At 43.9% G+C, this 14,687-nt stretch overlaps 1 protein-coding gene across 2 annotated transcripts in view; it reads right to left on the minus strand.

Annotated features, from left to right (window-relative positions):
• The window catches only part of LOC120017601 (bone morphogenetic protein receptor type-1A-like), a 71,507-nt gene that overhangs the window by 19,255 nt on the left and 37,565 nt on the right, over nucleotides 1–14,687 (minus strand). The window lies entirely within an intron of this gene.

A 14,687-nucleotide genomic window follows, 5' to 3' on the forward strand; every position in this document is an offset into this window, starting at 1 on the left:
ACCAATACTGAGACAAATCAAGGTTAGAACTTTACCAAAGTGGTAGTCTAATCAAATGTATACGCAATCTCCATTAAGCCAAATGACAAAACAACATTGCAATGCAGACATAATACAAACAATCTCAGCCCTGGGAGAGGAGTTGCTACTATTTATCCTTAACGTTAAGAAAAGTCACTAACGGAAAAACAGTTTTGTCCCCCCCACAAAAAATGCTCTCTCTTTACGCTAATGATGCAAGTGTGTGTTCAGTCTTCGTTCTGTTGGGTGTAGAATATCCTAGACTACTTCTTGATGACAGGCCCTGCTTTACTGAAGTTGCGAGACATTGCAAGCCAAGAAATATGGCATTCCATTGCGAGAAACAGCTTTTGATTACCGATGGATAGGCCTAGTTCACGATTCCGACTGTCTGCCTGGTGGCCGACCTGACTACACTGTGCCCCTCCCCTCTCTCTCTGTCCCTTGGTAGCTCGCTATAAAAGATGCAAGTGTTTGTGTTCTCGGAAGTACGGCAACTAATCAAGTCTCCTACGTTCAAAAAAATACCTATCGGAAGATGTGTGTTTTGTACTAAATGTCTTGTTGAATCACAGTATTTAAACTTAAAAGTAATTTTTAGGAGAGTGGTCCGCCAGCAGGGAGCTCAAGATTATTTAATTGACAGTTTTCAGGGCTTGCCATGTAGGACTCAAGTCACTTGTCCCCCCCCCCCCCCCCCCCCCAAAATAAACATTTTTCACATCAATGTATGATGCAAGGAACCACTTTACAAAATACCATAGATAATCATACAAAACTGTAGGCTACACCCTGCCTATTGGCTTCTTGCATATTCAAGCCTGTCTAAAAATACAACACTGTCCCTTTAAGGCTTTCCTGGAGGATGGTTGGCCACCCTTGCTATCCTATAAAATATTGCAACATTACAATTACAACCAAATAATTGTCGCTATAAAATAATTACCAACCAGGGTTCAAAATTAAGGGTGTCCCGTCGTCCTTCAGACAATAAAGAAAATGTATACGGTTCAAAACAGACTCTGGGACAGTTCAGAAAGCAACGAGGCTGATGCAACACATCAGACGGTTTAGCTTAAAATGTTGATAACGTCTTATATCTTATATCATATTATAAGCTCAACAATGCACACATGGCTGTAAGCTATTATAGGCCTATGCACGTATATAGCAAAATGCAATTTGTGGGAAAACACCATTCTCAAAAGCGCACCGCGAGCGGTTTCATGTGACAGAGATGATAATCTCAATTACAAAAACATAGAAAGAGTGGGAATCTAACAACAACTAGGATGAGTTCCTAATAGGCCTAGGATTCTGCCTTTGGCTGCAGGACAATAAAATAAAGTTCATTTGACAACCAATAGAACATGACAAAAAGGCTGGTTTCAATGGCATATTAAGCATTTAAGATAATTCCCTCAGCATTTCAATGACCATTTGAGCTGAACAAATTGTGCTTTTAGAAGTTAGTTAATTATCCTTTATTCCATTTGTCAAACATGACTGGCATTTAGCCTATATCTATGTAATTAAGTCTTATTAAAGTGTGGCTACATTTTCTGGCGCCTCACGTCAGCATCGTTTGGACGAGGGTGTAGCCTATGCCTACCACGTAGACTTTAGGATTTATGTAGGCCTAAATGAAAAATAGATTTGAATATTATTCCAATGTTGACCTCTGATCCAATTCTGATCGGAGTAATTGTTTGATAGTGATGTGATATATATATATTTTTTTACTTGTTCATTCGGACAACTTAAGTGTATATTATTCTTGTCCGACTACTTTTTACGAGCAGAGCAGGAAGTAAAATGTGTGCTAAAATAAGTGCTGTGATTTGTTTAACTCAACTGACATTACAAAACATACATTCAATAAGCCACATAATTTTGAACATTCTAGAAGTTAATGTCGAGCCCTGGTTCCGGTCGCCTAGTGATGAACGTTAGTCCCGCTTCAGAAGCAGCATTCCTTTACAGACAAGTAAAATACCTGTTTCAGTGGCGCTTCAAAACCATCTCTAGAGAAGGTTTCGTGTCGACATTTCAAAAGCCGTAGTGTACCCTTTACAGACAAACAAACATGCTGTAGCCAAGGCTCTTTAAAGGGTATATGACTGCGGTAGATACAACTTCATTGCCTGGCTCTAGCATCATACATGCATAATAGGACCATTATTCTGCATTATGAATTCATGTGGAATTTTAATGATTTTTTGTTATCTTTTTAAAAGGAAAACCAGAAAAACAATTTGCAGTTTATACGTTAAGCAAAATTGTCCGTTTGTCACATCCCTAGATCTATCCCTATCAGGTGGAGGCAAGATGAGGCACGCAGAGGAAAAGCCTGTTGTGAGTAGGGCTGTGACTGTCATGGAGCTTTAGATGACGATAATTGGCCAGCCAAATGACCGCGGTCACCGTAATAACCGTGGTCAACGTAATAACCGTTTGAATAGCATGTATTATTTATTTACGCATATTTTCTCCTCCTGACTGCATGTGCTAACATAGAATGAATAGAACGGGCGTCCCCCCCCATTCGAGTCAATTCTGGCATAATGGGTGGACTGGCAGCCATTGTGAGTGTACCCACAGGGGAAAAGCAGGAAGCTGTCCATCACCCCTGACACATACACTTCCCTTCCTAAACATGAGATGAACAGGGCACAAACATAACAGCTGGGGTTGCTGATTGACATGGAGACACACTATCCCTTCAAAAACAGTCTAGATACTAGCGTAGCTGCTGGCTTTTCTCTGAGATTAACAGAAGCCAACAAAAAGAGGAAAACTGACTAGTAAAGTAACCAACAAAAGGGCATAGCCTACAGTTAAGACAGGCAACAACTGTTAAAAAAAACACCTACAATCAAAAAGGAGAATGAGACTAACATTGAGGTACAAAAAAAGTGGGCTTGGGCTGAAGATTGTCATCCTCTAGTCTCTGCGATGGTGTCAGGTAACTTTTTGCTGAGTACTAACGCCAACTCTACATTGCCCAGGACTCCGCAAGATCTTCTTATGACTTGTCAGAGAGAGCTAGCAGACTACGCTACATGACCAACCGTCTGTGGACACCTGCTCGTCGAACATCTTTCCAAAATCATGGGCATTAATATGGAGTTGGTCCTCCCTTTGCTGCTATAACAGCCTCCACTCTTCTGGGAAGGCTTTCCACTTGATGTTGGAACATTGCTGCGGGGACTGGCTTCCATTCAGCCACACGCATTAGTGAGGTCGGGCACTGATGTTGGCAATTAGGCCAAGCTCACAGCCGACGTACCAATTCATTCCAAAGGTGTTCGATAGGGTTGAGGTCAGGGCTCTGTGCAGGCCGGTCAAGTTCTTCCACACCGATCTTGACAAATCATTTCTGTATGGACTTCGCTTTGTGCAAGGGAGCATTGTCATGTTTAAACAGGAAAGGGCATTCTAACTGTTGCCACAAAGTTGGAAGCACAGAATCGTCTAGATTGCATTTTATGCTATAGCGTTAAGATTCTGTCACTGGAAGTAAGGGGCCTAGCCCGAACCAAGAAAAACAGCCCCAGACCATTATTCCTTCTCCACCAAACTTTACAGTTGGCACTATGTATTCAGGCAGGTAGCATTATCCTGGTATCCAGCAAACCCAGATTCGTCCGTCGGACTGTCAGATGGTGACGCGTGATTCACCGCTCCAGAGAACACGTTTCCACTGCTCCAGAGTCCAATGGCGGTGAGCTTTACACCACTCCAGCCGACACTTGGCATTGCGCATGGTGATCTTAGGCTTGTGTGCAGCTGCTCAACCATGGAAACCCATTTCATGAAGCTCCCGACGAACAGTTTTTCTGCTGATGTTGCTTCCAGAGGCAGTTTGTAACTTGTAGTGAATGTTGCAACAGAGGATAGACTATTTTTTACGAGCAACAGCACTCAGTGGTCCCGTTCTGTGAGCTTGTGTGGCCTACCACATCGCGGCTGAGCAGAAATTTGACGAACTGACTTGTTGGAAAGGTAGCATCCTACGACGGTGCCACGTTGAAAGTCACTGAGCTCTTCAGTAAGGCCATTCTACTGCCAATGTTTGTCTATGGAGATTGCATGGCTGTGTGCTCAATTCTATACACCTGTCAGCAACGGGTGTGGCTGAAATAACCGTATCCACCTCATTTGAATGATTATAAAACACACATATATATATATATATATATATATATATATATATACTGTAGCATTACAAAATAAATCCCCCATCGTCTGGGTGGGAGCGCTTGTGTTTGGGTTGATGGTGGTGAAGCAGAATTAAGACCGCATACATGTTTACCTGGTATTACTAATTTTACTCTCAAACCTTGGTTGCGGCCATCCAGGTAATGTACCTTACCCTAAAGCAGTGGTGTAGTGGGGGCTTTACGCGTGGATACGGCGTACACACACCTTTTCTTCTTCTTCAGTGGGTATTGCGCATACCCACTTCTTAATCCCTGATGCGTATCAAAGTAGTGTAGTGGAGGAATACGACTTCTCAAATATTTAGAACAATGGCGAAATCATGCACAAAGCAGCCGACACAAACGCAAAGCAGGTGAACTACACTGCTCAAAAAAATAAAGGGAACACTTAAACAACACAATGTAACTCCAAGTCAATCACACTTCTGTGAAAATCAAACTGTCCACTTAGGAAGCAACACTGATTGACAATAAATTTCACATGCTGTTGTGCAAATGGAATAGACAAAAGGTGGAAATTATAGGCAATTAGCAAGACACCCCCAAAAAAGGAGTGATTCTGCAGGTGGTGACCACAGACCACTTCTCAGTTCCTATGCTTCCTGGCTGATGTTTTGGTCACTTTTGAATGCTGGCGGTGCTCTCACTCTAGTGGTAGCATGAGACGGAGTCTACAACCCACACAAGTGGCTCAGGTAGTGCAGCTCATCCAGGATGGCACATCAATGCGAGCTGTGGCAAGAAGGTTTGCTGTGTCTGTCAGCGTAGTGTCCAGAGCATGGAGGCGCTACCAGGAGACAGGCCAGTACATCAGGAGACGTGGAGGAGGCCGTAGGAGGGCAACAACCCAGCAGCAGGACCGCTACCTCCACCTTTGAGCAGGAGGAGCACTGCCAGAGCCCTCCAAAATGACCTCCAGCAGGCCACAAATGTGCATGTGTCAGCATATGGTCTCACAAGGGCTCTGAGGATCTCACCTCGGTACCTAATGGCAGTCAGGCTACCTCTGGCGAGCACATGGAGGGCTGTGCGGCCCCACAAAGAAATGCCACCCCACACCATGACTGACCCACCGCCAAACCGGTCATGCTGGAGGATGTTGCAGGCAGCAGAACGTTCTCCACGGCGTCTCCAGACTCTGTCACGTCTGTCACATGTGCTCAGTGTGAACCTGCTTTCATCTGTGAAGAGCACAGGGCGCCAGTGGCGAATTTGCCAATCTTGGTGTTCTCTGGCAAATGCCAAACGTCCTGCACGGTGTTGGGCTGTAAGCACAACCCCCACCTGTGGACGTCGGGCCCTCATACCACCCTCATGGAGTCTGTTTCTGACCGTTTGAGCAGACACATGCACATTTGTGGCCTGCTGCAGGTCATTTTGCAGGGTGCTGGCAGTGCACCTCCTTGCACAAAGGCGGAGGTAGCGGTCCTGCTGCTGGGTTGTTGCCCTCCTACGGCCTCCTCCACGTCTCCTGATGTACTGGCCTGTCTCCTGGTAGCGCCTCCATGCTCTGGACACTACGCTGACAGACACAGCAAACCTTCTTGCCACAGCTCGCATTGATGTGCCATCCTGGATGAGCTGCACTACCTGAGCCACTTGTGTGGGTTGTAGACTCCGTCTCATGCTACCACTAGAGTGAGAGCACCGCCAGCATTCAAAAGTGACCAAAACATCAGCCAGGAAGCATAGGAACTGAGAAGTGGTCTGTGGTCACCACCTGCAGAATCACTCCTTTATTGGGGGTGTCTTGCTAATTGCCTATAATTTCCACCTTTTGTCTATTCCATTTGCACAACAGCATGTGCAATTTATTGTCAATCAGTGTTGCTTCCTAAGTGGACAGTTTGATTTCACAGAAGTGTGATTGACTTGGAGTTACATTGTGTTGTTTAAGTGTTCCCTTTATTTTTTTGAGCAGTGTATATTCACGCGAGCCGCACATATAGACTAGTTTCAGCAGAATATATGGCAGCAAGAGCACACAGCTCTCAAACCACATCGGTAGCCGGTACGGTAGGAAAGACGTTTCAACTTATGGTATCTACCAGCTAACTAAGGCAACAAATGAGTATGCAAACCAGGTATTGTAAAAGTTTGGTCTGAAGTCTTAGTTCAATCGTTGATGTGCAGTTCAGTCATCACAGGCCGTTTCAATGAACATTTCTAAATGCTGTCCAAAAAAAACTTCCTAATTAAATGTTGACTAAAACGTAGGCCTACCCCTATGTACCTGTAGTAGTCCTGTATGACTCAGTTAGTAGAGCACGGCACTTGCAATGCCAGGATTATGGTTCGATTCCCGGGGCCACCCATACGTAAAATGGTTGAGCGCATGACTAAGTCACTTTGGATCAAAGAGTCTGCTAAATGGCGTATATTATATTTTACCCGGCAAAATTTTATGATGATTTGTATCAAAATCGGGAGGGTATTTTGTTTTGCAAACTCTGCCCCCCCACCCCCCCCCCCCCCCGAGTAGGCCTACATTGCTGTACAGTACAGAAACACCACTAGCCAAACCGTCTCTTGCTTGGTGGGCAACTGAATTGAAGGGCAACTACCCCCTCCCAAAAACATTTATATTTTCCCCCAGACATCAAAAAGGGTTTCCTGATATGGTTTAAGCATTGTTGTGGACAAATCAGATGTTATAAGTGATTTTGAACGTGAAACCCTGCAAACTTTATCCACACAGTGCACCTTTCCTTTGCCGGGCGGGACGTCTGGGACATTTTGGGCAAAATGTGAGTATGCCCACTTCTCCAGGCACCCCTATACCACTGCCCTAAAGGAAAACTTCTACCAAGAGGTCTACTGAAACATGTAGGCCTATAGGTAGTTGGAAAATTGCATCACTGCTCACTCTTCCCTCAGATGTAGAGAATGAAAGGGGGCATTGTCATGCGAAAACGGTGGTGCCACCTGTATAGAATAATCACTCTTATAGCAAACCACTGATGCATGGTCATCCCCCTAGGGAAGGAATTCTGGGTCGCACCACTCAATGGATGCCAGGAAATTCAATGGGCTGGAAATCCAAGGAGTGGCTACAGACAGGAAAACACTGAGAAAAAAGCTCCCAAAGAGGTCTTTAAATCCCGTCTGGAGACTGAGGTGAACTGATAAGAGTCAAAATCACTCCATTAGGTCAGAGACAACAATGATGGAAATGAAATTGGCATCGTTTCAGAAGACTGCAGGGTGCATATTCTTAGGACAAGTGGTAGCACATCTAGAAAACGGTTTAACCTGAGGTGAATTTGAAATGGTAACTCATTCCTCTGACACATTTAGAATTGACTGAACAATCCCTTAAAGCTGCATATGGCCATATGGTAGAGCCAGAGTTGGGAATGATCTTGGTATGTCCAACCCTCGCAAAATGTATACGACTAATAGGCCTATTTTACAAACGTTAATCTCAGAATTCTTCTCTTTCGGGTCAGCATATTAATTAATACACTCTTTAACTGAGATATGGTTTAGAAACTGACGCTGCTACACCCATATAGTAATAAAGCTCTGTAAAATGAGCCTGGTGCTGAAGACCGCCTCGCTGCTTCCTTCTCTGGATGGCTGCAGAGAAGACAGACATCAATAACCAACCTTCATGCATCTGCATTTCCCGCTCTGGAAGGCTGCAGTCTGAATAAAAACAAAGCTTCCTGATTGACTACAATGCTTTATTTCCAACTCCAAAAAAAATCGAATATTGGCCTTTGCTGTTTTAGTGGAGGGTAAAAATGTAGACTTGAGCAATAAGGGCCTGGTGAATGGGGGTATTATGGAAAAAGGGGTATAAATGAAAAAAACAAGTACAACCGAACACTCTCACTACGACTCACACAGCCTTGGAAGGAGCTCTTCACTGCAGCCCTGCTGCCTATAAAAAGTGAACAGAGTGTTGTGGTATGTCATTTGTCTCCTTTCTACCTTTCACCCCGCTCCTTCCAGCCTGCTCCCCCACTCTCTCGCTCTGTCTCTCTCTCCCTGCCTTGGCCCAGATCCATGGCCTCTCCTGGGGCCCCTCCTTGCAGGCAGCCCTCTCCGTGCTGCAGGCAGCCTTCTCCCAGTGTCGGCGCCCCGACCAACATGCCTTTCAAGGCCTGCTAGACTGCAGGGCAGACTTTCTGGCTCCACTGCCATTGTTTGCTTGGCTGCTTTGCACCTCATCCCGGGAGTGGATTAGCATAAGAATACCCGTCCACACGGAGCTGCGGCCTCCAACCCATACCCTCTTCTCATTCCCCATCCTTGACTTCTGCATTTTCCACTTGACTCCCTGAGCCATACTCCAGTGCTGAGTTTCCACCCAAGACTTACCCCAGTCATTTACCCAAAAGGCTCAGACTTTTCTGTTTACATCTCCACGGACCGGCACCCGTGCCTCATTGGGCCATGGCCTCTGCGGACCTGCTCTGACTTGAGGCCAAGGCCTGGCCACTGTTACTTTTCAACCGTCATTTATATAACAATGGCTAAGTTTGAACATGGGTTAACATCCTATGGTTAGCACCTACTCACAAAGCAACTGTCTTGATGCACAGGTAGATGATACGGTCATCGATAGTTTACTCCATCCTGCTCGCTGCAACTCTTTAGGTGCCACACTAGCGCTTACAAACCTGGGGAGGTAGGTAGCCTAGTGGTTGGAGCGTTTGGCCAGTAACCGAAAAGTTGCCACTTTGAATACATGAGCCGACAATATTAAAAATCTGTAGCAGCGGCTGACGCTGGCCGTGACCCCACTCTCCAATGGTGTCTCAGGGGGAGTTGGGATATGCAAAAAACACATTTCCAATTCACATGTGTATAATACGCACTTGTACATGTGTGAAACAGGACAGATCTATGCACCCAACAAATGATTAACAACATAAGGGTCTTTCAATAAACTAGGGTACTGGTGAGCATTTATTTTAGTGGACAACTGTTTAGAGCTCTTACAAAGTCAATAATAATTTTGGAAATTAATACTAATAGATAAAAAAAAAAAAAAATGTGAATTATAGGTGGTTAAATATTTTACCAGGAATATCTACCTTGCCCCTTCTTCCACTAATCTCTTTTGACTCATCACGTAAGTGAATGAAAAGCTTTTGGTGGTTATCAGCCTTGAAATCAGTAGATTTGCATTATGGCTTGCATATTATCACAAAGTACAACGGTAGTGAATTGATGTTAGCTTTAGCTGTCAGCTAGCAAGAAAAGCTAACCTACAAAGCTGGAAGCTACCGGTATCTTCTCGTATTGAAAAGTATTCTAACTTGTACGGACATTGTTTTGCAAACAGTAATGAACAGTTTCAACACTTCTACATGCCATGTCGCATTATTCAAGTGAAGGGGAGCTAACATGATGCAGCCCAGAATCCCAGTGCAGGCTAGCAATAAGTAAGTGGAGCAGGTACGGTAAGCGCTATAATAAAGGGGTCGGCTGTGCTGATACAGTCTTGATCAGTGAGATGCATTTGACAGAGGTATAAAAAAATGATAGTACCGAACAGTTTATGTTCTAGTATCGAAAAAGTACAGACGTTTCGGTATACCATACAACACTAGCTTACAATATATTTTATTTAGATTGTGAACCTGAATAATCAGCAATAGTTTTGTTAGCTTTGCATTAAACAAAATCCGCATACATGGTCATTTTTAGATATACAAGTTAAAGTTAACAATTTCATAACGAGTAATCACTTTTGCGAGGCCTACTGCATGACCAAAGTGGAAAGCGACAGTTCATCTGCAAAAATCACATGTTAATTAGTTGGTGATTTCAGAACCATAGTGGGGTGGTAGATGCCTAGTCTCCCTTATGGCTCAGATCAGGTGCCTACAAAGAATAAGCGCCCACATATACTTGGGGTAGAAAACCAATTCAAGCCAGTCCTCAATTAAAGCAAATCAGTTTGTCCTCTTTTATTTATTATATATATTTTTTTTTGCACTTAATCTGTATGCAGAAACGGCCCCTTTGTGTGTGGTTTATTCCTTTCAAAAATGTCTAGATTAGTTACTGTTAGACCATTCCTGGTAAACAAGCAAACCATTAGGCTACAGCAGTTCTAAATGTTTCAATGTTATGGTCTCTAATGGTCTTCAATGGTAAAAGTCACTATAGCGTTTTGCAATTGTAATAGTATTGGGTTGCGTTGGGTTTAATAGTAAATGTCACTAATCACAATACATTGCCAAAGTAAATAAAAGTTAAATAAAAATGATAAATCCCTATTGTGTTTGTTGGCATTCATTATTATTATTCCTCTTCTTCCGTAAGGCCAACTTAAAATGCAAATTCACATGACATGGTGAGGCCTAGGAAGGTGCAACCTTGTATGATGGTAAAAGACCAAAGGCCACACCCTTTCATGCAATGCCATGCCAATTGGCGGCGCTATATCCCCTTATGAACCCAAGTTATACTGTTAGCACTGAGGCGGATTGCCCTAGTAGGAAGTCCACTTTGTGCAGCTCAGTCTGCACTATCAGCACAAACATAAATATTACTGTCATGTCTACCTCTGATAAGCCACCCAGTAAAGCAATACAAACAAAGAATCTGAGAAAAGTGTTAAAAATAGGCTACATATGTTAACGTGGGCTAAGAAACAAGGTTCATGAAATCAATAACTTGCTAGTAATGGATAACATTCATATACTGACTATCTCTGAAACTCACTTAGAAAATACCTTTGATGATACAGTGGTAGGCAATACATGGTTTCAACATCCTCAGAAGAGACAGGAATGCCAATGGTGGAGGTGTTGACGTTTTTGTTCAGAGTCATATTCCTGTAAAGGTTAGAGAGGTAAAGTACCAAAGGCCACACCCTTGCATGCAATGCCATTTGGCGGCGCTATAACACACATTGCTGTAGAAGTAATATGGCTGCAGGTTCAACTGCCTCACCTAAACACCATTCCTTTTGGGAAGCTGCAATAGACCTCCAAGTGCTAACAGTCAGCGTCTGGATAATGTGTGAAATGTGATATCAACAGAGGCATATTTTCTGGTTGACCTAAATTAGGACTGGTCGATTGTTTGGTCGACAGAGATTTCTTTAGCCGAGCAATAGAAATATTTCATGGTGTACAAGACACCCATCTGAGTGGACTAATCCATTGTGGAGGCCGTGGGGATGCACAGTCCATCACTAAGTCATGTGCTACTGAAATTGTACATGGTTATGTTACAAGTTAAACAGCATATTGGTGTTGAGAACAAAGCGACAGAGGTAGCAGCAGAATGAGATGTGGAAAAACAGCCCTTGTCTTATTGTCTAAGAAAAATGAGGAGAGAAAACCAACTTAATTAGGTTAATAATCAACAGCCTAACTGTTAAATGTGCCTGGCTTTATAAATCATCCATATACAGTACCAGTCAAAAGTTTAGGCTACTGTATCAATCATTAATTCGTTCATGTCATCACACAGCATACATGTCATTCATGATTTGAAATGTAATCAAGCATTTAGTTTTAAATAGGCCTAACCAGTTTCATATCGGGAAATTGCATTCATGAGTGTGACTGTTGTTAGTCTTAGCTGTAATAAAGGCTTAAAAATCTGCACAGCTTTTTTACAATAGACTCTCTGGTACGCCTATATTGTATTTAGTGTTGTTTACATTGTTCCAAACGGTCAGAAAAATTATATTGTAATTTAACAGCACCTGTTTGGTACACATAATATGCACACAGCGCTTGCTCCTTAACTTATTTTTCTTGATCTCCAGTATTTCCCACAACTAGTCACATTTATTCCACACATCTCACTTCCCCTTTACCTCATTAGCAACCAGTAAACATTCCCCCGTTTTGAGTTTGTCACGCCCTCTGCATCCATTTTGCTGTTATGGTGTTCGGAGTTTGTTATAACCAATTTATTGATGTGATTATGATACGCTATAGGTCAGGCCCTATTGGTCACGTGCATGCGATGCATACATGTGTCATAAGGAGAACAAGGGTTGAGGGAATAGGTAATGTTTATCCTAAACAAATTAGGGATTTCGGTAACAGAACTTTTCAGTCAGGAATGGCTGTAATTATGTTGCAGCTTCAGCGTGATAAACACTGTTGATGTTCTGTGGTGGTCACTGCAGCAGGGAGGAGAGAGACAATGGATGCTAGTCACACAGTCACTTGCTGTCTTTTAACACAGCGCAGGAAGTCTGAGCCCGGCACAATCAAATCAATTGCTGGTCGTACACCCACTAGTCATTTGTGCGTCTTATTTAATCAATGTGCTTAAAAGCATCAGATATGCTCAGGGAATATAGTTGATTAAAACTATAGCATGTGTCTACAGTGCATTCAGACCTTGATTTTTCCCACATTGTTTCGTTACAATTCGTTAAAATGGATTAAACATATATTTTTTTAAATCAATCTACACACAATACCCCATAATGACAAAGCAAACAGATTACTTTTTTGTACATTTATTAAAAAAAAGAAAAAAAACTGATATCACATTTACATAAATACACTGCTCAAAAAAATAAAGGGAACACTTAAACAACACAATGTAACTCCAAGTCAATCACACTTCTGTGAAATCAAACTGTCCACTTAGGAAGCAACACTGATTGACAATACATTTCACATGCTGTTGTGCAAATGGAATAGACAAAAGGTGGAAATTATAGGCAATTAGCAAGACACCCCCAAAAAAGGAGTGATTCTGCAGGTGGTGACCACAGACCACTTCTCAGTTCCTATGCTTCCTGGCTGATGTTTTGGTCACTTTTGAATGCTGGCGGTGCTCTCACTCTAGTGGTAGCATGAGACGGAGTCTACAACCCACACAAGTGGCTCAGGTAGTGCAGCTCATCCAGGATGGCACATCAATGCGAGCTGTGGCAAAAAGGTTTGCTGTGTCTGTCAGCGTAGTGTCCAGAGCATGGAGGCGCTACCAGGAGACAGGCCAGTACATCAGGAGACGTGGAGGAGGCCGTAGGAGGGCAACAACCCAGCAGCAGGACCGCTACCTCCGCCTTTGTGCAAGGAGGTGCACTGCCAGAGCCCTGCAAAATGACCTCCAGCAGGCCACAAATGTGCATGTGTCTGCATATGGTCTCACAAGGGGTCTGAGGATCTCATCTCGGTACCTATTGGCAGTCAGGCTACCTCTGGCGAGCACATGGAGGGCTGTGCGGCCCCACAAAGAAATGCCACCCCACACCATGACTGACCCATCGCCAAACCGGTCATGCTGGAGGATGTTGCAGGCAGCAGAACGTTCTCCACGGCGTCTCCAGACTCTGTCACGTCTGTCACATGTGCTCATGTGCTCAGTGTGAACCTGCTTTCATCTGAAGAGCACAGGGCGCCAGTGGCGAATTTGCCAATCTTGGTGTTCTCTGGCAAATGCCAAACGTCCTGCACGGTGTTGGGCTGTAAGCACAACCCCCACCTGTGGACGTCGGGCCCTCATACCACCCTAATGGAGTCTGTTTCTGACCGTTTGAGCAGACACATGCACATTTGTGGCCTGCTGGAGGTCATTGTGCAGGGTGCTGGCAGTGCACCTCCTTGCACAAAGGCGGAGGTAGCGGTCCTGCTGCTGGGTTGTTGCCCTCCTACGGCCTCCTCCACGTCTCCTGATGTACTGGCCTGTCTCCTGGTAGCGCCTCCATGCTCTGGACACTACGCTGACAGACACAGCAAACCTTTTTGCCACAGCTCGCATTGATGTGCCATCCTGGATGAGCTGCACTACCTGAGCCACTTGTGTGGGTTGTAGACTCCGTCTCATGCTACCACTAGAGTGAGAGCACCGCCAGCATTCAAAAGTGACCAAAACATCAGCCAGGAAGCATAGGAACTGAGAAGTGGTCTGTGGTCACCACCTGCAGAATCACTCCTTTTTTGGGGGTGTCTTGCTAATTGCCTATAATTTCCACCTTTTGTCTATTCCATTTGCACAACAGCATGTGAAATTTATTGTCAATCAGTGTTGCTTCCTAAGTGGACAGTTTGATTTCACAGAAGTGTGATTGACTTGGAGTTACATTGTGTTGTTTAAGTGTTCCCTTTATTTTTTTGAGCAGTGTATTTCAGACCCTTTACTCAGTACTTTGTTGAAGCACCTTTGGAAGCGATTAAAGATGATTATTTTTGGTTATAACGGTACAAGCTTGGTACACCTGTATTTGGGGTGTTTCTCCCATTTTTCTCTGCAAATCCTTTCAGGCTCTGTCAGGTTGGATAGGGAGCATCTCTGCACAGGAGTTTTCAGGTCTCTAGGAAGGGTCTTGGTGATTCCAAACTTCTTCCATTGAAGAATGATGGAAGCCACTTTGTTCTTGGGGACCTTCAATGCTGCAGAATTTTGGTTGGTACCATTCCCCAGATTTGTGCCTCGACACAATCCTGTCTCGGAGCTCTACGGACAATTCCTTCAACCTCATGGCTTGGTTTTTGCTCTGACATG

This window comes from Salvelinus namaycush, chromosome 22 (genome assembly GCF_016432855.1).
Source record: "Salvelinus namaycush isolate Seneca chromosome 22, SaNama_1.0, whole genome shotgun sequence".
Classification (NCBI taxonomy): Eukaryota; Metazoa; Chordata; class Actinopteri; order Salmoniformes; family Salmonidae; genus Salvelinus; species Salvelinus namaycush.